Source organism: Poecilia reticulata, chromosome 16 (assembly GCF_904066995.2).
Source record: "Poecilia reticulata chromosome 16, P_reticulata-male-v2, whole genome shotgun sequence".
In the NCBI taxonomy this organism is placed as follows: domain Eukaryota; kingdom Metazoa; phylum Chordata; class Actinopteri; order Cyprinodontiformes; family Poeciliidae; genus Poecilia; species Poecilia reticulata.
In genome coordinates this window covers 11820811-11844129 of record NC_088845.1, presented here as the reverse complement: position 1 = coordinate 11844129, position 23319 = coordinate 11820811, and the positions used below count along the sequence as shown (strand labels likewise).

At 39.8% G+C, this 23319-nt stretch overlaps 1 protein-coding gene across 4 annotated transcripts in view; it reads left to right on the top strand.

Annotated features, from left to right (window-relative positions):
- Positions 1-610: 610 nt before the first annotated feature.
- Positions 611-23319, top strand: part of erfl1 (Ets2 repressor factor like 1) — a 67941-nt gene continuing 45232 nt past the window's right edge. For 2 of the 4 annotated variants that reach the window (XM_081597424.1, XM_081597422.1), the window contains exons 1-2: positions 11054-15419; positions 18897-19059. The gene's annotated coding sequence lies outside the window, so the exon portion shown is untranslated. Of the gene's footprint in view, positions 1043-11053; positions 15420-18896; positions 19060-23319 lie in introns of those variants that run through there. The other 2 variants (XM_008431278.3, XM_081597423.1) reach the window with 2 other exon arrangements.

Genomic DNA, 23319 nt, shown 5'->3' with positions numbered 1-23319 from the left:
CCCTTCACCCGCAGCCCTCTTTGCGGGGGAGGAAGGCGGTGGGAGGAGGGGGGCCGTCCTGTGTGCGACTGGGGGCAAATGAGAAAGGGGATGAGATCCTCGGATGGATCTGAAAAAACACAGTGTCGTCCTCTCCCCAAGTTTAGTTTCTGTCCTCAGACACATCATATCCCACCCACTACCACCTCCACCTGCACCCTCCGTCATTTTCATCAAACGTCCAACCAAATATTATCCACACTCCATCCCCGAAGATCGAATCTTATTTAGAGACGACGGGATTCGCCATCTGTTTTCAGATTTCATTCCTCCGTGAACTTTATTTTCCCCCTCGACTTCGGACAAAATTATAACCCGATCGATCCGCTTTCCCGGCCACCACCGCCCGTCTACATATATTTTTCCATGTGCGACCACTTCACCACACCGCGCGGGTCAATTTTCAGCCGAGGCAACGCGTGCAGAACGCAGTCCGCAGCTGATAGAAACTTAGATGCTGATGTGAGGTGGAGGTTCAGCCTCAGCACCTTCTCTGTTACCCCCACCCCCACAACCCCCCCACCTCCCAAACCCCCTTCTTCCTTCTCTGCGCACTCATCCCTCCCCATGCGCCCGGATCGCTCCCCCTGCGCGCCTCTGACCAAATCTCTGCGCTTTCTTCTTCACGCTCCGCTCCTGTAAAGTAATATCAAACCACTTTCGGACAGCAGCAGGTTAGAGAGGAGTCCATTTTCTTTTTTTAATCTTGACAACTTTTTGGAGATAACTTTTTCCTCTCTGTGTGTAGCAGTGCGCTTCCACACCTCTCGCAATTTCTTTCTTTTTTTTTTTTTTTTTTCGTTCGCGCCGGTATTCAGTCACGTTACTACTCATTCATCACGTCAGTGCAGAGTAGTTAAATGCAGAGGAGGGGAAGGATGCGCTGTCCGAGCTCCTAAAACGGCACAGTTACCGTCAGTCCTCCACGCATGTCAACAGGATTCCCGTTCCAGCCCAAGAGGAGGGAGCTGCTGGACAAGTCAATGAAGGTGCGCCGGTGAAGGTAAGCACCTCACTTCCCTATTCGGTTATAGTCAGATGGCATTAATAATTGAGAAAGCCGCCAGAAATTAGATTCTCACGAGAAATATGATGCACTTCGTGGGTGAGAGGGGAAACCGTGCCCCTCTCCTGTAGAAATTGATTGATGCAGCCTGTGAGCGCTCTCTTCAAACATATCTGGAAGTTTGCAACTGTCTCCTTCACAGCGAAAGAGTTCCTGGCTTACATTTGCTTTTTCACACATCGCTGTGCCTCGGGGCGTGTTGTTCAGGGACAAATATGCACGATAAAAAGTAAAAGACCTTCAGGGGAAGTGGAACTTTGCAGAGGAAAGATTTTGTTTCTTTTTTTTATTTAAAAGTTATCCAACACATCACAAGCATAGCAACTTTATAATTTATTTGAGTATTTTTTTATTCAGTGGAACCCCTCCCCCAGCGCCCCTCCCGCCTCCCCCCCCAAAAAAATATAAATAAAATAAAATCAACCAAATATTTGCTATGCACCAACTTTTATGTACAGCTGATAGAACCGCCCCTGTAACAGGGGCGCATATAGAAAATTTCTAACAGGGTGGCAAGATGGGGGCCAGTGAGAATTTGGAGAGGCCCTCTGAAAATAAAAGTCAACTATTCAAGTTTGACTTCCACCTCATGTTGGTAGTGCTACTGCCTTAAATCTGACCAAAAAAACACAAAACATTGTGCAAAACATATATGGCTGTTTCTTGTGGACAACTAGTATTTTACTTTTAAGAAATGTGGTCACGTTTAACATGCAGATGCTGTGATAAAAGGGAATTTCATTCAGTTTGAAAGCACTGTTGAAGGTTGTTGTGACCTCGGGTGGTCTGCTCAGTTTATTATTATTATTATAGAGAACTCCTTCCCAAACACAGAGAAGTGAGACTCTTAACTTTGACGTCCCGCTGACTTTCACTCAAGAGCTGCTGCTTTGATGCAGGATTGCATCCAGTGTTGGACTTTCAAGATGCTGCTTTTCAAGATTTATTTTTATTTTTTTGCTTTTTCTTCAATTAATTTTATTTATGAAACATTCTCCACACTTCAAGGTCTTTTGTTCACTTTGGGTATTTCCACGTCATCTTAAAGCAAGTTGTCTTAAGTATTTTACATATTTCTCAGTCGCATATTTTTAACCAGTGCTACATTTTTAAAAAAATGTTCTTTGTGTTTATAAAGAAAAACACATTTTAAGAGACACATCATGACAATCTCCATCTAAGCACCATCCTCTTGTGTAACAGGTACACATTGGTCATCTGAGCATTTTCAGCCTGACCTCTTTGTTGATTTGAAGTTCATGTTATTCAAGGTCAAAACAAACATAAGCGTCAAAATTCAGAATGCTGCTTGGAACTTCTGCTTTGTAATAATTTGGGTAATACCTTTGAGGAGCTAAAGGTATTGCAGATATAATTCAAGAAATCTGAATTATATCTTTAATACTTGTGTTGAATTTTAAAACTGTAGAGCCACATTTCTATGTAGTTATGTGTGATTTTATTCTTTAATATTAAGTACATCAATCAATAGCACCTTTCTCTACCGCTTATCAAAAGCTGCATTGATCTGCTGAATATTGCAAATAGGAAGATCAGCTAGTCTTCAGCTGCATTACTGCAAACCAACTAATTGAAAGTCTTATTTTGCCTCTTTGTATTGCATCGTCTTGGTTTATGTATTTAGGCGGCTTGTAGGCATAGTAAATCTATTCAGAGAGAAAATTACCAGAGATAACCTCAAGTCAACTCATTCGTCAAAGTGTCAAAGTGTGATGTTTTTTCAATATTTCTTGACATGTATGATAAGACCCAAGGGATTAATATTGAGCCAAACTTCCAAATAGCTAAACTCAGCATTTAAATTCATTGTTACCTTCAAAGCATCAAAACCCTTTGCGATATGTGTCTGTTTTTTAAGTGAGGCTATGTGAATACTTTAATTGTTGCTCTAAAGTCCTTGTCAGTATGTTACTGTTACCAAGTTGCAATAATTTACTAATTTGCTCGTATATTGCCATAGCAGGGTAAAGTTAAATTACTGGCAACAATAATTCTATTAAAACATTTAAATGAAACAGATGACAGCATAGAGCTGAGATAGCCCATAGTTTAGCTCTATGCTGTCCAAAGTGCTTTACAGGAAATCAAATGAAAGGAGTTAAATGGAAAATATTTCTTGGAAAAGTTAAATGTATCGAACACTTCAAAGCATTGCATAAAAAGACACGAATGTTAAGACGAATCTTCATTCTCACACGTCAGTCACTCATCAGCGATCAAACAAACGGTTCATTAGTGAGGTTCTTTGATCGAAAGCTGCAGTAAACAATATTGTTTTCGGTCCTGATCTAAAGAAGCCAACAGTTCAGTACTTTTCAGGTTTTCAGAGAGTTTATTCCAGAGCTGATGATGGTAGAAACAAGAGTTTGCCCTATAGATGTCTACATGCTGTTCTGTGGTTGATCACAAAGACTAAGAAATTTGACTTTCAATATCTTTGTTTAGATTATCATATTTGGACATGACATATGAGATAAAAAAAAAAATCCACTTCCTCCATATTTACTGTTGATGAAAAGGCTGACTTGCAATAACCACAGAAAAAGATGTTCATGGATATTTAGTGTTGGCATGACAAATTTTGTAACACTCATATGGATTTTTGCTCCATGTTACTATTGCATTGGGTGAGATGCTATATTTTACCTGGTATTTTATTAACTGCAGAATGACTGCATTGAACATAGCCCATGATTCACATGTGTTATTTACGCCCAGTCTAAGTTAATTGCTAATTCGAAAGAGAAATTGGGTGGAAATCCATAATATAATGCATGAACAAACCACATTGGCAGTTTGTTTGATTTGGGGAAAAATATTGGTCTCCTTCCAGCTCCGTTTTGTATTGTTCATAGCTTGGTTCCCCTGACAGAAATCCTCCAAACTGGAAGAACTCTGGAGCTTTGTCTGCCGAGTACAAGAGACTGACATCTCATAAGTAATTCACACAAAGAGAAAAGAGAAGAAGAGGAATCAAAAAACCAAACTGAACTTCCTCTTGGATATCATCCTCCATGTGGGGCATCTTTTTGTCTACAAGAACCTGAACTCACATCTAAACTGCATCTTTTATACCGAGATCCCTGCTGGAGAGCCTGAATTTCTCCCCGAATTACCAGCAGGATGATTCCCAGTGCAGTTCTGAAGCATTTTTTTTTGTTCTGCACAGACTTTTCAGTACCCCTGCCGTTTTCACTTCTCCCAAATAAAGCCTTTTCTATTGATGATGATAATGTGCTGATCAATAAGGCAGTTTCAGGCTTATTCTAAGCGACTTCATATCTGCAGCCTCTGTATGAATCGAAGGTCTGCTGCGGGAGAGTTTCCCCTACATTGATTATGTATTAGCTTGGCGAGTTCCGACGCCCAGCCCCTTGTTTGCAAACGGTGGTCTATTTCCGAGGTATTCAAACGACCACTAAGCATGCAGAGCCGATATTTATGGAGGCTTTAACAGGTTCATTATAGCCATTGTGGATGGTTCCACGGGGGGTTGGGACGCTCATAAAGGGCCGAGCAGAGTAAGTCCCAATCCACTGAGCATCTGACAGTACAGTCGATGACTCAAATCATTCCTCATCCTCTTTATGGCCACATGGACATTTACAACCGTTATGGGGTTAAAATACAAACACAAACGAATGCAAAGTGTGATCAAGGGTCGTTTTGTGTGAAGGCCATTGCACTTGGTGATAAATAATGCCGCCTCAGGGTTCCGGTTGTGCTATTTCTTTAAAGGAAGTAACCAGTGAAATGGGATTATTTGTTGTCCTGCGCTTAGCTGAAGACCAAAGTCATTAAAACAGCAGGTGATGAAGCAGTTTTTAAATATGTCAGATATTTATCAGAATATTATCGGCATATGTAAATTAATAGTACACAACAGTATCTTTTAAGAGACTCATAATCTGTTCTTTCTGAAAAGGTGAGACAGAAGTCACTGAAATTTGATTTATTATCTGTTCTTCTGCAGAAGTCAGAAATGGGAGATTTTTTTTTTTTTTTTTTACCAAATTCAGTTTCACACCGAGGGTTTACCATCAGTCAGTCAGTGATAAACAGCTTCTTCTGCTTGCTATCCACTATTTTTTGTTGTGTTTTCACCACTGCAAGCTATGGTTCTGTTAAATAAACTGGTGCTTTCTTTGCTCCAACTTTGAGGCAAACCAGGAGCTGGACGCAGATTTATAGAGATAAACAAGAGATTCTAATATTGTAGGCATCTTGTACAAATCTCCTGCAAAATGTATGATAAACAATAAAAAACCCCACCAAATTTCATGACAAAAAAATTTAATTAGCATGAGCTCACTGTTGCTAATTTTTCTATTTATTTTAATATCAACCATCACTGACCTAGTCAATGTGCTGCATAGGGACAGATGTTTTCTGCTGGAACTGCAAGGGCAAACATGCCACCTTGTTACTAAATCTTGCTTTAAACACTGCTCAGGATTGTTGTCAGTGCACTAGCGCATCATGTTTATTAAAACAGCACTAAAAAAAAGCTGATAATATAACGACTTGTGGTTTCAGGCATACTGAATTGAATTCTAGGGTTTTTGAACAAAAATTTTGAGGAACCAGGTAGAAACTATCTCTAGTTACAGCCCTGGTTAAGCATTGGTCAATGCAGTTATCTGTGAAATACAGGAATGATATTAGCAGAAATTATGGCCAGAAAACATAGATTATTTAGCCATAACTGCACACCAGAATATATATAAAAAAGCACATAAAGGAATAGATTTTCACTTTTAACTGTTGTATATTTAGTTTTTCAGCACAAAACTAAATATTGGTAATTTCACCACTTCATTCTGCGAGACATCCTGTGCTAATCATGCCAGATTCATATTTACCAGGGAAAAGTTTTGAACCTGCTTTTGACAAATTGAGTCAAAGTAGTTTTCTGTAATCTGTTAATAAGTATGCAAAGAAATGTGGTGGTTTGATTCCATCAAATCATCTCTTCCAGTTAGAGATCAGTCAGTTACATTTGATTCGGTTTGTTATTTTTCTAGTAAATTTCTTAAGAATTAACTGGTCCATGTGTGAAACAGCACAGTGATCATTGGAAATAGATTGTAATACAAAGTTTCAGAAAACAGAATGCAATTAAATGAAATAATATGAGGCTTGAACATTTTTTTTTCACCACAATTCATCAACAATACCTAAGAGTAAAGACATTATTTTTCCTTTAAGCTCCACGTCTTAAAAAGGAGCTTCAAAATATCAATTTTCTCATATTTCCCCCTGTTCATATTTCTCAGGGGTCTGAAACTTGTAATTGTTATATTTGACTTTTTATTTTTGTAATGAATTGTCTTGGATTTTAGTTGGTTTGATTTCAAATATTTAGCATCTGCTTTCTCTGTGTCTTTTTCTTTGAATTTTTTCTGATGTCGATTTTACTTTTACTCTGGTGTGTGTTTGTGAATCTCTGTTGATAAGAAGTCCCTTAGAGACGAGTTGATGTAACTTGTAACGTATTATATAAAAGGTTATTGTTATTAATATTATTATTATTAGTAGTAGTAATAGTATTTACTGATACAATGTAGTTTAACTACTGGTATACACGTTGCTTTGTTCATGTTTACAAAATGGCAAAGGACTGAGTTAACCTGAGGCCATCTACCATGACCACTATTATTTTATTTTCACTCTCCAAAGTTTAGACCAGTTGAGCAGTTGTTTTCATTTGAACTCCGTCTCTCACACTCCACTCGTCTTCCCTCCCTTTTTCCTGCCATCTTCTCCATCTTCCCCAACAACCACAGCGGTTTTCCCCCTTTAGATTGCGTGAACCCTGTTTTGGAATCGCTGACCCCCCTCGGCTCTCTCTCTCTCTCCTTTCCCTTTCCCCTCCCGTCTCCCACTTAACCCCATATTTCACAGCTGACATACGGCTAATTTCGCCCTAGTCCTCCGAACAGAGCTCTCTATACCGCTCTAGCACGCTTAATTACCCACAATTAAAGCCAAACGCTAACGAGAAAATTGCCCTGTTATGAAATGACTTCAAAAGGAGTGGAATAAGTAGAATGGATTGGAGGAAAAAGTTGGTTGGTAGCCCTTAGGTGGCGGGGAAGAGCTTCACTGCTGTGTTTTTCTCCCTCGGGCTGCCTCTGTGGACGGTGGCAAGCAAAGATCCCACTGGCGTCACCTAAAGCTGTAGACAGCAGTGCTTAACAGATATATGCAAGTGTTGGTACTGCGAAAGCACAGTTATTCCCTTTAATAATGCAGATGAATCTGGGAATGCAGTGTTGTGAAATGGAAAAGACTTTCACTTTGATTTCTTTGATCGCAGCAGTTCACAGTCGTGAACATTAAAGATCCACTGTGGAGAATGTGCAACACAATTTCAGCTTCCAGAGGGCACAAATCAACCCAGAGTTTACTGTTTTATTGGTTGATTTACTCCGTTTCACCATGATTGACTTTGGTTGGAATATTTTTATAGGAGAAAATCAAAAAGACGGTTAAATAACTCACGGTCACATCTTGCAGTAAAGTTAGATTCAATGATTTAGGCTTCCTCTGGCTAATATTTATACATAAATCAGGTTTCCTTTTAATGACACAATATCACTTATTTATTTTCAGTCTATATAAGCATTGCTTAATGCACCTTTACTTTACAAATTTCCTGTCTAAGATAAACTCTACACCTTGCACCATATTTTATGACTTGAAATTAACGTTTCCATGTTGTGTGACCAATGCATTGTTAGTATGTTGCCTGTTGTCTATATCATAAGAAATTAAGGTTATTACCTCAGCAGATCCCTATTTAGGTTGGTTATTGCTACAAAGTGTCATCCTGTGATGCACTAAAGTAGGTCAAGAATAACTAACTTTTTTTCCCTTTAAAGCCAAAAGCATATGACAAATGCAGTCTTCTTGAACTTTGTCACTGTTGGTCACATTGCAGCCACAAAATTCAATGTGTTTTATTAGGATTTTATGTGTGAAGACCAACACAACATGGATGGTAGTGAAGTTTAAAGCAGAGATCGGTAATACAGCAATAAAAAAAGGCTTCGGATAACTCACAGAGCTCTGTCTAATCCATAATCTGAAAACTGAAAGGAGTATGGCACAATTGCAAACCTGCCAAAACATTGCTGTCCACCTGAACTGACATGCTGGGAAATCAGAGCATTAGCCAAGAAGTCCATAGTAATTCTGCAGATCCTGCAGAGATTCACAACTCAGGTCAGGAAATCTGTCGACATCATGGTTCTGTGGAAATGGTTTTCTGCAGGGCAGCTGTGACAGCTGGTCACAGTCAATGAAACATTGTCCAGAGAAGAATAAAGGGAAATCCTGAAAGAAAATCAGAAGCTGCAACCGACTTGAAGTTGGGGTTGAGATTCCACTTTTAGCAGAACAATGATCCTAAGCATATTAAATTACATGTTGAAATGCCCCAGTTAAAGTCCAGACATAAATTCAATAGTGCCAAGGCTTTGAAATTGATGTTCATAAGTGCTTTCCACCTAATCTGACTGATACTGAGCTATTTTGAAAAGATGAATATGCCAATCAGTCTCTAGATGTGCAAGGCCTCTTGGAGACATATAACAAGAATTAGAGCCATTGAAAGGCAACCAACACAAAAGAAGGACAACACAAACATATTGATGAACAATTTAAAAGGGGGGTGTTGCGTGTTTTTCAGGCACACGGTGCTATTTTATAGCACAATCGAGTAACTTTGTTACCTTAAGTTGTTATGAAAATACTGTATATATCAAAAGCAACTTTTAAAAAATGTAACTTTGCATAACAGCCATTTCTGAGGCCTTGAAATTGGCCTCTGTCTCTTTAAAAACCTCCAACCCTTTCTGACACTCCTCCTTCTCGTTAAGCTCAGCAGACGTGCAGCTCCACCGGGTTTTTGTTAGTTAACCGTTGCTGACGCTAGTCTGGTGGAGCTGTGTGGGGGAAGCACAGGAGAAGGGTGCTCTGTGAGGCGGAAGCTCGACTGAACTGAAGCTGCAAGGAGGAGGTTTGGGAAAATAGGCGGCTTTTTATATGAGCAGGCGTTAAGGCACCCCTGAATGGCCGCCACTGGAGATTCAAGAATTTCTCAAACATGCATGTGAGATGCACCCTGCACAGGCCACTAGTCCAACACAGTAAAAGTGTTATCTTTATTTATTTATTCTTTGCTGTCAAAAAGCCTTTTGGTCAACTACTAGCCTAATTTTAGTATCTACTAAAGAAGATTGCTTAAAAGGTTGTAAAAAAATTAACAGGGACATTTTTTATTCTGAAAATATAAATATAAAATTTTCAAAATTACTTTGATCAACAACATTACAACAACCTTATTCAAATGCCCTTGCTCGTATATTTTATCTTAGTTTATGAAGACATAGATCTGAGCATCAACAAGTCTAAAGCAAAAAAGAAACACTGAAAAAAAAGAATGTTCCAAAACTATATTTAAACAAGCAGGTTTATATTTTGTATTTTGCGAAGTATTGCTTTCCAGTGTTTGTAATTTGTTTTTGTCAGGCTGTATTGATAAAAAAAAAAAAAGACTAAACTGCTGCTGGATGGTGTAGCTAGAATAAATACTTCAAATGACTATGATCCTGAGAAGGTTTCTCACAGAATGACTGCATGTATGATAATAATAAAACTCTGCTAAAAACGCTTTGCAGCCGCTCATCTGAGCTGAGGGATCAGGCTGCTACTCCGTCCCTGACCACAGAGCCCATTTCTGTTCCGGAGACGTCCGCACCATCAACAACCCCCCCAATCCAATCTGCACTTGGCAAAATGAAACAAATAACCAGTAATTCGGATTATTTGCGTCCAGTTTACACCTCACCTTTGAGGAGGAGGAAAAAGTGAGCTATATGGTCTATGGATAATTGGAACAGTGGTAGTAATAAGTGCAGCAGCTACAGTGATAACAATTAGATTTGATTTCATTTGAGAATGCCTCCACAGCTGCTCCCCACTCACCCCCTTTAAGCCCCCTTCTCCCCTTCTTGCCTCCCTTCCCCCTCGCCCCTCTCCCCCTAGATTAAAGTGGGTGTGTTAATTCCGTGGTGTAGCGATCGAACAGCTCTGGCAACAATGGGAAATGGGCTATTGATCAGAACAGCTCAGATTAAGACTAGGCACTGGAGCTCTTTCTTGCTCTCTTTCCCTTCCTTTTCTCTCCATTTCCCACCTTCCACTGCCTGTCTTCCTGTCTGTCCTGCTTGTGTCACCCCCCCTACTCGCCTCGCCCCCCGATGCACATGCTCTCCACTCTTTTGTCTTCGGCCCTCAAACCAGTGGAAAGTGCTTAAGAGTCCATGAGGAATTCCCTTTCTTGCTCCTATGTCTTTAAATTTGAGTAAGAAGTACCTCCTTTAATATGTTTGTGCCCAAAGAGAGCAGCAAAACAGAAAGTACATTTAAAGGAACCTCAGCTTCAAATATCGTCCATTGAGTTTGCTCCCTTTAACAGCTTTCCGTGCTTCAATGTGACATCGACTCGTGGTAGATTTCATATCAGTCTGTCACAAAGAGGGGCCCCCGCCTTTTGTTGTGCCACAATTAAAATCTGCCCCATCAAAACGGCTCGTGTCCCAAAATGAGCTGTCACGCTCGCGCCGCAGGACGGAACACATTGAGTTTGCATTGAACAGACATAAAACCCGGCAAATGTGAGGAGACAGCAAATCCATAGAGTGAAAAGTGAGCTAGGAATCCTCTCCTCTACTTATATTAATTAACTCAGTCGATGGGGATGTGATAGGTCAGTTTTTCATCCTCTTTCAGGCGCCTCCCTGCTTTGTCACATATACCTCCCAGGTGTTGGGTTGTGGGTCGGGTAGTGGGGGCGGGGGGGGTGGCTCTCAGACGCTCCAGCTGCTGTGCACAAATCAGCAGGGGAGGATTGAAAAACGGAAAAAAAAAAATTCAGTCAGGTTGTCTGAGACGTGTTTTCCCTTTTCAGACTCTGAGGATGATGAGCAGCTGCAAATTAAAGCATAAATACTGACAGAGACCAGCAACACACAAATACACAAACAGAAAGCAATGTTTGCATCAATATTGCCACGAGCCTCGGGGGACTCCAAGTATTGGCAAAGCTTTCATCTGCTATGTGTGTGAGTCTCTGATATTCAATGCTCAAAGCCCCCAAGACTGACACACATCAAGAAAAGAAATAAAACACAGCTGTACATGCACACATGGACCGGACTCACCGTTGTGCGACTTGAATCTAAACACCGGAGCAAAAGTGGAGTTTGGAACAGATGGCGGCACCAGTTCAGGAGGTTAACAAGCAGTGATAGACGACTGGAATCAGAAGCCGGCACTAGAGGGCAATAAAGAGGTGCAGGAGCTGTTGAATGAATATGTGATTATGTTGGGTGCTTGGCTTTGACCATGAACATGAGCATGCAGAACTGGTGATCCTTCTTTTGCTCTATAGTTCTTCCTCTCAGAACTGTTGTGTATCATAGTTCACAGCAAAACTGCAGTTTTCCTGAGGACAACTTCAGGTTGACCAAAGGGAAACTCGCAAGATTGAGATTTTCTAGCGTTTTCAAGGGCAAGCTGATAATACCATCGTATTACTACTCTACACTGTTGAGCAGGGGTGGTTCTAACATCAATGACACCCAGGGCAAGTCCCACAACAAAACCACAAAAAATGTAACTTAACATACACATTAAGAACTATGAATTTAAACTAAGATCTTCACTATGTTTAAACTGAGACAGGTTGGCTGAATTTAACAGATAATCACAGCCAATCTCAAGGCAAACTTCTGCTATATTGACTTCTTCAACTGAACAGTTTCATTTCCATGTCTTGGCTGCCTCTTGCTGTTCATAAATCACCAACCTAAGTTGTAATGTCCAGCTAACGTGAGCTTTCAAAATTTAACCAAAAGAGGCATGGAGTGGAACTTTGAAGGCTCAATATGGAGAGTTATGAATAAAATCAGTGTTGGACATCTACAATACTCAAGTGCTAAAAACACTGGTGGTACTGGTGTATTTGTGCATTAAATGCCTGACAGTCTGTAAACATGGCACCATATCCTTGAGTCTCATAGCCATTCATCCTTTACAGAAGTTAGATGACATGAAGTTGTGACTTCCTTGCTTTAACCTCACAATGCCACCTTTGACCTTTCAGAAAACACAAGGTGCTGGCTTTAGGAGTTTTGTGTGAGAGGCTGAGCATTCCCAAGGTTTATCCCAAAGGAAACAAAATGAGTAAAACCTTTGAACTCAGAGTAACCCTCTGAAATAAAGGTAGAGCTCTAAAAGCCCATAAAACAGAATTTGCGTAAACTACCAAAAGACTTTTATTTTTTTGTACTTCTTCAAATTAATTTGAGACCAGAAATACTTTACATATTCTCTTCACAGTACCTGTTTCACAAAAAGATATACTTTGCGGCTTTAACTAGATTAGTTGCTTCCTGGGGGCACAGGGAGATCATTGGTGGTGCACTGCCTCCTATCTACATAGTACCATACCGTACCAACTTTATTTATAAAGCACTTTAAAACAACCACAGCTGATACAAAGTGCTGTACATTAAAATACAACATAACAATAAAAAAATAAAAACTCTTACAGTTTAAAAACAAAAACATACAATTTAAAACTAAATCCTGCTGGAGTTGAAAGCCAAGTAAAATAGATGGGTTTTAAGACGAACTTTAAAAGTGGACAGTGAAGGGGCCTCTCTGACCTGCAAAGGCAAGTCGTTCCATAACTTGGGGCCAATGACAGACAAAGTCCTTTCCCCTCTGAGCTTCCTCCTGGATCTCAGTACCTCCAAGAGCAGCTGATCTGCGGACCTGAGAGACAGATAAGGTGCATAGAGGTGAAGAAGCTCAGAGAGGTAAGCGGGGGCAAGATTATGTAGTGATTTAAAAACAAACATAAGAATTTTAAAATGAATCCTAAAATATACAGGCAGCCAGTAAAGTGAGGCCAGGACAGGGGTCACATGCTCCCTCTTTCTAGTTCCTGTCAAAAGTTGTGCAGCAGCATTCTGAACCAGCTGCAGATGTGATAGCAGCGACTGACTGACTCCCAGATAAGGTGCGTTACAGTAATCCAACCAAGTCGAAATAAAAGTGTGGTTAACCGTTTCAAAATGCTGCCTGGAAAGAAAAGATTTCACTGATGCCAATCGCCTTAAATGATGAAAGCTGGACTTAACCACAGCTCTGATTTGGCTGCCCAATTTAAAATCACTGTCCACCTTAAAACCAAGATCTGTAATAACAGGTTTAAAATGTACCTCCAAGGGTCCCAGGTCAAATGAGGAGGACTCACAGGAGCCACTGGGTCCAAACACAATCACCTCTGTTATGTTTTCATTAAAATTTATAAAGTTCAAGGCCAACCAAGCTTTAATATCACCTAGACATGCCAGGAGATGTTTGATGGAGTGGACATCCTTCTGCTTCATGGGCAAATAAATCTGACAATCATCAGTGTAGCAATGAAAAGACATCCCATGTTTAGTAAATAAATTGCTTAATGACAGTGATCTTAAACATTTATAACACTGCATTCACGTAAACCACTTTGAAATTGACCGGAGCTTGTTTAGATGGTAGAAGTCCTATTTGGACCAGCTTCCAAATAAAGAAGCTGTGAGCGTTATCTACTGCAAGTAATCCATTGACATCTTAACCCACCCCATGATTCCCATCAACCATCTACACTGGGTCGGCTTTAGACATATGCACACTTTGGCCCCCTGCTGGCCTGAGGACCCAAGAGCACTCTACATTTCTTAAAACAGGTTGATGAAATGTGCTTGTAAAGATTAAAGGCAAACATGATAGTAATGTAATGGTTCATATAATACTGTACTCATAAACTTCTTTAAAATGTTTTGATTGTAGTTTATTTTAGGATGTTTCTTGGTCGAGGTTCAGCAGGCGGTGTTGAATGCAACATTTTAGTAAATCTATTTTTTTTTAAACTGAACTACACCTGTTATAGTTACCTCACTAAGTTTAAAGCACAGAGTGTATAAGTGCAGATATGAAAAAAGGCTGGCAAAATTTAAGAGACGTTATTGGTGATGTAGTAGCTGGTGGTCAGATTCTCCCTGCTTTGGGCCGGCTCTGCATCTGCAAATGTTAATGAAAAGCAAAAACACAGGCCAACTCTTATGCCACTAAATCGACTCCACCCTTAACAAACTTTAATTATTCAATTGATCCTCTATCAGTAAGTTAATAATCAATTAAGTAAACCAATGGAATTCACTTGAGTGCAGACAGCCGGTGTCTATGACAATGGGATCAGGCGAAGAGGAGATGGAGGAGGAGGAGGGGTTAAACTGGATGCTCACCTCTGAAGCTTGTCAAGTTTAGGGTTGATGATAGACCAAGATCACATTCTTGTAAAATTGGCATTTTATGAGCTAAAAACAGTCATGGGGAGTCAAGTCACAACGTTTGTCTAATCTGATTTTAAAAAGACAGTTTAAAATGTTCAAAATGAGAACCCGGTAAAAAGCTTTATAATGTAATGTGAAGCAGGAACTGAATGAATGTTGATAGCTGGACTTGTCTTTCTAATATGATCCAAGAAAAAGAAAGATAATCATAGGTATAATTCTAGTTTAAGGCAGTCAGAACACAAAATCCCGTTGCACTTGAACTCCACAAAGTGACCTCCTTTATTGCTTATTTGGGTGGGATTGACCGTAGAGTCAAAATGATGACCTTTTTGATGGCCAGAACTAAGTTTGCTGGAAAGCGGCTCTGGCTGGACCCCCGGAAAGGCTCATCTTGTGGCAGCAAAGCACAGAAAGCGCTCAGAGTCGCAAACGGAGCCAGCGCCGCACAGCGCACTCACAGCCCGCTCACAAACCTCATACTTGAGACACGGGAGCGGAAACGGGTCGAATCCTACTTCAAATTCTCTTTCCTCTCGGCTTGTCGACCGGGGAAAACAAACCGACCTGAGGCGCGGCGAATGGGGATTTACTAATTAACTACTTGCACATACACTCATACACACACGGGGAGAGAGAGAGAGAGAGAAAAGGAGAGAGGGAGAGAGAGAGAGATGCACACCTCCTGTTCTCCCTCCTCCTCCCCCTCCTTCTGCTCGCCTCCCCGGGTTCAGGTTGGTAGTTGAGCTGCCTCTCCGGTCGCTGTCTCGGTGCGCCGTCAGAGTGGATGCGCTTGGATTGACTGTGTGCGCTTCAGCCGGTGAGAAGATCACTTCCTAAAAAACCCCAAACAAAAACAAACAAACAAAAAAAATCTGAAGGTATGTTTCGTTCATAATACTAATGATGTTGATTTCATTTTGTTCGCTGATTTAAAAAAAAAAAAAGAAAAGTTGTCTTGCGCGTTAGTGGGCTTGCTCAAAAGTCTTCAGTGATGAAATGATTTCGCTTATTTTCGCTAGAATATAACTTTCTCTTGCTTGCATGGATGCTGTTTCGCGGATGCAACGCTTGCTTGCAGGGACAAAAAGAAAAAAAAGTTGAACCGTGCATGACATTTTTGGTTGCAGTTGTTTAGTTTTTGGAAGAATTGGAAACAGTTTTTGGTTTTTTTTTGCGCGCGCTCACCACGGGGATTTTGCTCTTTAAAGTCTGTAAGCAGGTGGAGAAAGTCTCGGCTCCACACGTTCAGCTGTCTGCGTTGGCCCGGATTAGCCTTTAAATGTCTCTATTTGTTAAGGCGTCTCGCTCTCACCTCCACGCGGCCGTATCAATCAGTCAATTAAACAGGCATTCACGCGGCGAGCTGCGCGACACCCTCGTAGCCGGTGCACATCTCTCACTCCCTCCCTCTCTCTCTCTCTCCCGCTAATGAGCGCTGCCCATTTGGCTCACGGAGAGTATTTATGGGAGAGTTTGGATATTCATGAGGCCCGGTGTTGTGCTTTAGCGTGTGCTAATTTAATTAATTAGCTTATGATCACTTATTCATCACATTTTTTTTTTTTTTTTTTTTTTGTGATTCAACATTAGAGTCGGGTTCAAGTTCAACTGCCCGTCTCGAACAAGATGAGTTTTTCAGAATGTCTGCAGCACTTTTTTTTTTTTTTCCCCACCAAGTTTCGACTCTCAGATTTCTCCAAAAAGCGACAGCGATGATGCATCGAACTGCCAGAAGAGGTTTTCTTTCTGTGATCATGTGTCAATGTGAGTCCTTTGCAAAGGACGAGGCTGGAGTTTACTCCCAGCAGAAGTGAAGCCGATGATTTTATTTATTTTTTTATTATTTTTTTTGCTGAGCGTGTGCATGTGTTGGTATCCAGACTCGCATGGGAGTTTGTTTGAGAAGTGGGCACGTCGATAACACTTCGCAGTCAAGTTTTAAAAACATATTTGGAATAATCTTTATTTGATTTCGCAGGTTTCACGTGTTTTTATTTATTTATGTATTATTTATTTATTTTCTGTCTCTTTTTTTTAAGGTGTTTGCCACCCCGGCCTCCCCTACCGCCCCCCCCCCCACCCCCCTTCAAGTTTTGATGCATATTTATGCGCGCCATGGGTGTACTCCCATCAATTATTTGTGCCGGTATATTTCCAGATAAACAGTGTTTGTAAATCGATACATGCATGTAACTATTGCAGATTAAGAGATCGATCAATGGATCCACCCGAAGACCAGAAGTACAGCCAATCCGTGTGCGTGTGTGTGTGTGTGTGTGCGCGCGTGTGTGTGTGCGTCTCTGCGTGTGTGTGTGTGTTTTATTCACAGCTGACTTCAAGAAACATCAGCCATGCAAAAAAGAAAAAAAAGCACACGCGTGTATGATGGTGCGCGTACCTGGTCTAAAAACAAAATATACTCAAATTGAAAAGTTAATTTGATTTGTCTTTTACGTATCAGACGAACTCACTTATTATTATTATTATTATTATTATTATTATTATTATTATTATTATTATTATTATTATTATTATTATTATTATTATATACGTATCAAATGTAAGTATTGATTATAGGTTCATCAAAACAAGTTCTTATTACATTAATATATGTAACCGTGCAACCTTCTTCTAGTTACATTTTTTTAATATCATTATTTATTTGCTCATGTTTATACATATTTGCTTTTTATTCTAGACACTTGGTCTGTGCTTCAGTCACAAGCATCGAGCTATTTTTCTTGTTTATGTTTTAGTTTAGTGTGTGTTCAGTCTCAGGCCAACGTGTTGAGCTTCCTCTTTCCGGTGTAGTTGGTGGACGTTTTTTTATTTATTTTTTTTGCAGCTTAATTGTTCCGCTCTGTTGCCAATAAAGGAGGGTAAATTACGGCATTAAATTGTATTTCAGAAAACGTATTTCCATGCGAGATCTTTCACCTTTCAAGGTCGGAATTTAACTCATCAACCCGTCCGCATTACTTTGACATCCGACTATTTAAATGCAAATAAATAATTATAGACAAAGATTCACACGATCTGAGTGGCTGCTATACAGAATATTATTATTATTATTATTATTATTATTATTATTATTATTATTATTATTATTATTATTGTCGTTATTATTATTAATTATTATTAATTATTATCATCATTATTATTATTATTAAACGAACGACGTCGGATTAAAAGGTTCAATTCCGCCCTTTTTGATTATTTTATTGTATTTCAATTTTTAATTAGTTAACATTTGTTTTTTTTTGTTTTTTCAGGCCCAGTAAAGTGCTTTTTGTTTTGTTTTTTCCACTTTCTTAATTTGAAGAACTTTTCTTGTTTCTCGGCCTCCATAACTTCCGCAAATCACAAAGTAAAAACTACACTGTCGGTTTGCTGCTGTCCGGTTGGTGTTTCACTAAACTCCTCTGTTTTTTTTCTGTTTCTTTTTGTTTGTTTGATAGTTTTTTTTTTCAAGATACTGATAAAACACGTTCAAGACATGTACATCTGTGAATCAAACTTTCATATTTGCTATTTTTTTGGTGAGCTTTTAAGACTTTCTCTATCAGTTGTAGTAGGGGGGGCTGGGGGGGGGGGTCGGGGGGGATCAGGAGCGTGGAGCCTTTTTTTTCCCCCCTCAATTTTTTTTTCTCCCAAAAATGCTCTCATCCTTAATGTGTTGTCATCTGGAAAGCAATTTCGTATGATCAAAGTACGGCTAGTTAGTGCGGTCAATATCCTTTCCAGCAAGTTTCACATATATCGATAACAAGACGGCGGAGCCTCCCAGGTCCTCTGTCTCCGCTCCGTGCAGACAACCCGGGGTATATCAGCGCTTAAAGGGAAGAGATAACTTTATATTCATTTGAACATGGCTTTATATATATATAGAGAGAGAGGAAATGTGACTCTCCGAAGTAAGTTAAATTTGAATTCTGTTTGCATCGGATTTTGTAATTTATGAAAAAGTATGGAGCCTACAAACGACGCATCAAGCAATTAGTGCGAGTGATCATTATTTAAAGCTTATAGCGGCATGTGTTAGTCCTCCTCGCTGCCCCTTTACTGTATGACACTAAGAGTCAATAAGGTGATTGATCTGTGGCCTGTGAGGCAGCAGGGATCCTGCGGGAAAACGCCAGAACACAAGTTTTAGTATCGGCCCGACTCAGCTGGGCCAAAGCGGCGCCTCCCCAGCTGCTTCTTCATCATTTGATCTAAATTCCATGAATTTCTATAATTAAAAAAAAAACAAAACAAAAAAAACCCCGCAAAATGCATTTGCAAATGTTTGTCACATGAAGACCCGTGTAGGTAATAGTTCTTTTTTTTTTTTTGTATGCATGTTTGGGTTTTAGTGACGCTTCCGTGCAGTGCGACAGCGGCGCTCTCCCACGTCTCCTCCTCCTCTCCGGATTGGAACATCGGCAGCGGCGAGCAGACTCCAGCCCAGACCGGGAGAAGGTGATCAAGCTTCGGCCTCAGGTGCATCTCTGAGGCGGGGCGACGCGGAAGGTCCAGGTGGGTGACTCCTTCTTTTCTGTAACAAACTCTCGGTTGTCTGCTCGTATCAATACTCGGTGTAAGGTTTTCATCTCATTTTAAAAGTGCAGAATTAATTACATTGTAAAAGTGTTATTGTTAAAATGGCGAAACTCGCGGACACAAATTATCCAATAAGATTAGTTTTACGATTAAGTTATTGTTAAATGAATGTACTGTAAAACTGACAACCATAAATCATTTTTACTGTTGGATAAACTAACATAACTTTGTAGACTCATTAATTAATAAAAACGCGACACACCGCTATAAATGTTCTGTTTATATTTCCCAAAATGCTTTGCAAATCTGGTAACATCTTGTAACCACATAAGCATCCAACAGTTTTACTGTCCAAACCGCTATTTCTGTCTACGGGCTGTACAGACTTTTTTTTACTGTTAAAATAACCAAAATCGCAGTATATTAAATTGTTTATTGTTAAAATGTTAATTGGAAATTGCAACAATTATCCAGTAGTTTCTGAATTTTTGTTTTGCAGTTATGTTATTGTTAAACCGTTTCACAGTAGGGCATATGTAATACAAAACTGCATTAAAACTGTAATTTACATGTTTGATAAACTAAAATGCCACCATAAATTATTACTGCAATCCAGTGTACATCAACAAGAATATGACATAAGCATATGACTTGCTGGTAAAAATAGGTGAAGATGTGTATTATTTTTTCAACGGTCAAAAATGATGAGAATACAATTTTCCAATGAAAACAGCAAAAATGTTTAGAGTGGACACAAAAATAACAGTGTTATTTCTAAATGAGCTGATTTTGGGTGGTATAGATTAATACTGTAGGCATAAGAATTTAAGATTCAATTTAATACTGTAGATTTTAAACATATTACACCAGTATGATGCCACAACATAAAAAATAAAAAAAAACATATAAGTTAAACTTTTTAGACACTCCAGCTCTTTTCTTTTTAGAAAAAAAGTGAAGAAAATCAGTCTGCACATATTCAGAGATTTTCCCAGCAACATTTTTAGACCAAATTCTAGATTTTCCTTGAGCCAGCCAAGGCTCGGACTTCTCCCTAAGCTCCTCTTTGCCTCCCCCAACTCTTCCTGTCTGATATTAGCCCCCTGGCTCGCCTTAAAATGTGCGTTTCATTATTCAGGATTCAGTTCTGTTTGCCAGTGTAGACACACTTGTACCTGTTACATCCCAAGCCTATAGGGCAACTGAAGGACTCCTCTGTATCTTTTCCACCACCTTCTCACCTCCTCCCCTCTTCTGTCATCCCTCACTATACCACACCTGGTAACTACAAACTTGTACACAATAATAACAGCCGCATGTACCTATCTATCTCTCTATCTAGCCTGTCGGCAGTTAGTGGAGTGGCTGAGAGACTTGCAGGCGTGAAAGGTCAGTTAATCAATGGCTCACAATTTGACAAATCCCAGCGACTCTTATCATCCTCACGGGCGTTTAGGGGCCGAAAGGAGGACCACCGAGATAAATGCTTAATCCTGGCCGCTCAGAGAGGAGCGAAAGAGAACAAGCGGGTAAGCAGATGGGCATGCAGAGAGGTTGGGAGCAGCGGGGAGGAGAGGAGGGGGTTGTTTGGAGGAGTAGGCGAGCAAAGAAAAGTAAAAGACGCACAGGAGGAGGTGTAAAAATGACTCCATTGCACAACTGGAAGGTGAACAAATGCGCCTGCATTTGGAAGATGTCAGCCGACTGCTTTCGTCTGTCACGTTCAAAAGGAGCACGCGACTTTGCGGCTCTCAGATCACTAGGTTTGCCTGGGGCTGGACAGGCCATGCACATGCCTTCTGGGCTGACGTACAAATCCGCTTCAGTCTTAGTTATGGGTTTGACACCATGTGTAAAGTTGAGAAAAACCTGAGGAAAACAAAGGTGTATGAGTGCCTGAATTCTCCCGTGGCATGTTAGCCCGCCTGCAGCAGTGTGCAACCAAGAGGAAAATGAGCTTTTGTCCACAAGGCTGGCCCTTTTCTTCCCTCTATTTTTCAAGCTGCAGGGGTTTGGAAGGTGGCAAACTCTCTGTGCCCTGTACTCTTAACAAAGATCACCTCAGTGTGACATCGGATCAGTTGTTTTTTTCCCCCCACTGAATTGCTTGTGGTTTTTAATCTTTTCTAGCTGTTTCATAGTGTCTAACGTAAACATAGGTAAATGCTCAAATCTAAACACTAAAAGCATGTATGTTTTTACTGCTTTTTCATGTTGACCAAACCGTTGCTTTATTTAGTCTTGAATAATACATTGGAAATGCAATATTATTTTGTTGGCTAATTGGTCACATTACCATTGAATCTAAAGGAGGATTTTGAAAGTTGTGGTTTTATAGCCCAATTTATCAACTATAAAAACATTTCTACTATATTCAGAAATTATAGATGCAATTCTGTAGTTTTTTTTCCTTTGTAGTCATATTATTTATTTGTTTAGACACAGTCCTGGTCCAAGTCAAATACGAAGTAAGTTACTGCATAGGACCTCCTGACCAGCAGGGGGCTCCCCACTTGAGTTCTTCTCAACGACATATTTTTATATAATATATATATATATATATATATATATATATATATATATATATATATATATATATATATATATATATATATATATATGTATGTGTGTGCATTTTTTTTATAGATATGCTTGCAGAGAAAAGTATGTGTGGATTATAGTTAACATTGTTCTAATTTAGTTTGTTCATGTCTTCTGTTTGTGTCTTTGCTGAAGTTATATTTCATCCAAACTGTAGCCACAAACTAATCATTAAATACATGAAAATTAGCCAATTTTTTTCCAACTCTACACTGAAACGTAATATTCCACGAATAACTGTTTATTTAATAAAAATATATACCAGAATCAGGACCCAAAATCTAATTTGGATTAAGTCCCCAGGTCAACCGGCATTACTCAGACAGAAGGCAATGCTATTTTGTTGTCTGTTCAACCAAATTTTAAAGAATTGAGTTTGCATGCATGCATTGAGATTTCATCTGAGCTCGTTTTTAGAAGAGAATCTGGCACACCTTGAGTGTCCTTTATCGCCGTCTCAATACAAATCCAATATAATTCAATTGAGATAAGTTGAATTGGCATGACAGCAGATCTCTAGTATTGCCAAAGCACTTAGGAGGCAATGACAGGACTGCATCGATGCATACTGACACATACACAACACCGACTGACCGACCTCATAGTGAAACTGAGACACACTCACAGATGAAGCACTGAGTCGGTGACAAGCCAAGTCAAAGACATTTTGGGAAAGTAATCTCTGGCAAGTAGAAGTTGAAGGTTTGCAAAGAATAAGAAGCAAAGAGGAGAGAAATGATGAAAGGAAGTGGATGGTGAGCCATGCAGAAGCGTGACATAGAATGAGAAAGCCAGGAGAGAGGAGGAGTGGGATAGAGGCAGTGAAAAAACTGAATGAGGCACAAGTGCCTCCAGAAAGTTTTTTAGGGAATAGCCAGTTGTGGCCCACTAATAACTTTGGGTTGCCAGGCCAAAAACAAAAAGCCAGAATATAATTTTAGAATACTGTTTTGATATATACAGTGGCATTCAATGAAAGCCAAAAACTTAATGAAACATTTACTCATTTATTGTAAGATGTTTGCGTCTCTGGCTCGGGGGCAGTGGGGTTGCCTCCTTGGTAGCACGGCTGGAAAGAGGTCATAGGAGGAAGACCATAGGCAGAAAAAGAAGAGCAGAAAAGATAAAGAGACTAAAGAGGGGCAGGTTCAGAGGGGGATAAAATGTATAAGAGTGATGTACGAGAAGAGAGAAAAGGAAGAGATTTACTACAAGAGAGATTAAGTCAAGTTGTCCCCGGTCAGTCATTAATCCGATTTAAGCGCAATTAAGGTGAGACTGATTCCTTCCTAGAGAGAAAGAAATAGATGGAGAGGCTGTAAAGAGGGAGAGCGGTGAGGGGGGTTGGAGGTGGGAGACAGGAATGGTAGACGAGGATGGAGTGATTGAAAGAGAAAAGTGGGAAAATGAAAACAGGTGTCTGAACTTAGAGAGGCTGTAAAGTGGGCAAATTAGAGACAGTGCGATGTACAAACAGACTCCCGATGAAACATTTTAATCCATGCATTTGATCAGAGGTTTGATATTTTGAAAATACAGGTGGATATTTTATCAATCATGTTTTGTAGAGATACTATGAGAAATCGTGTATTGACCAAAATTGGCTGATTTTCAACTTGGCTGGTCTTAACTGGT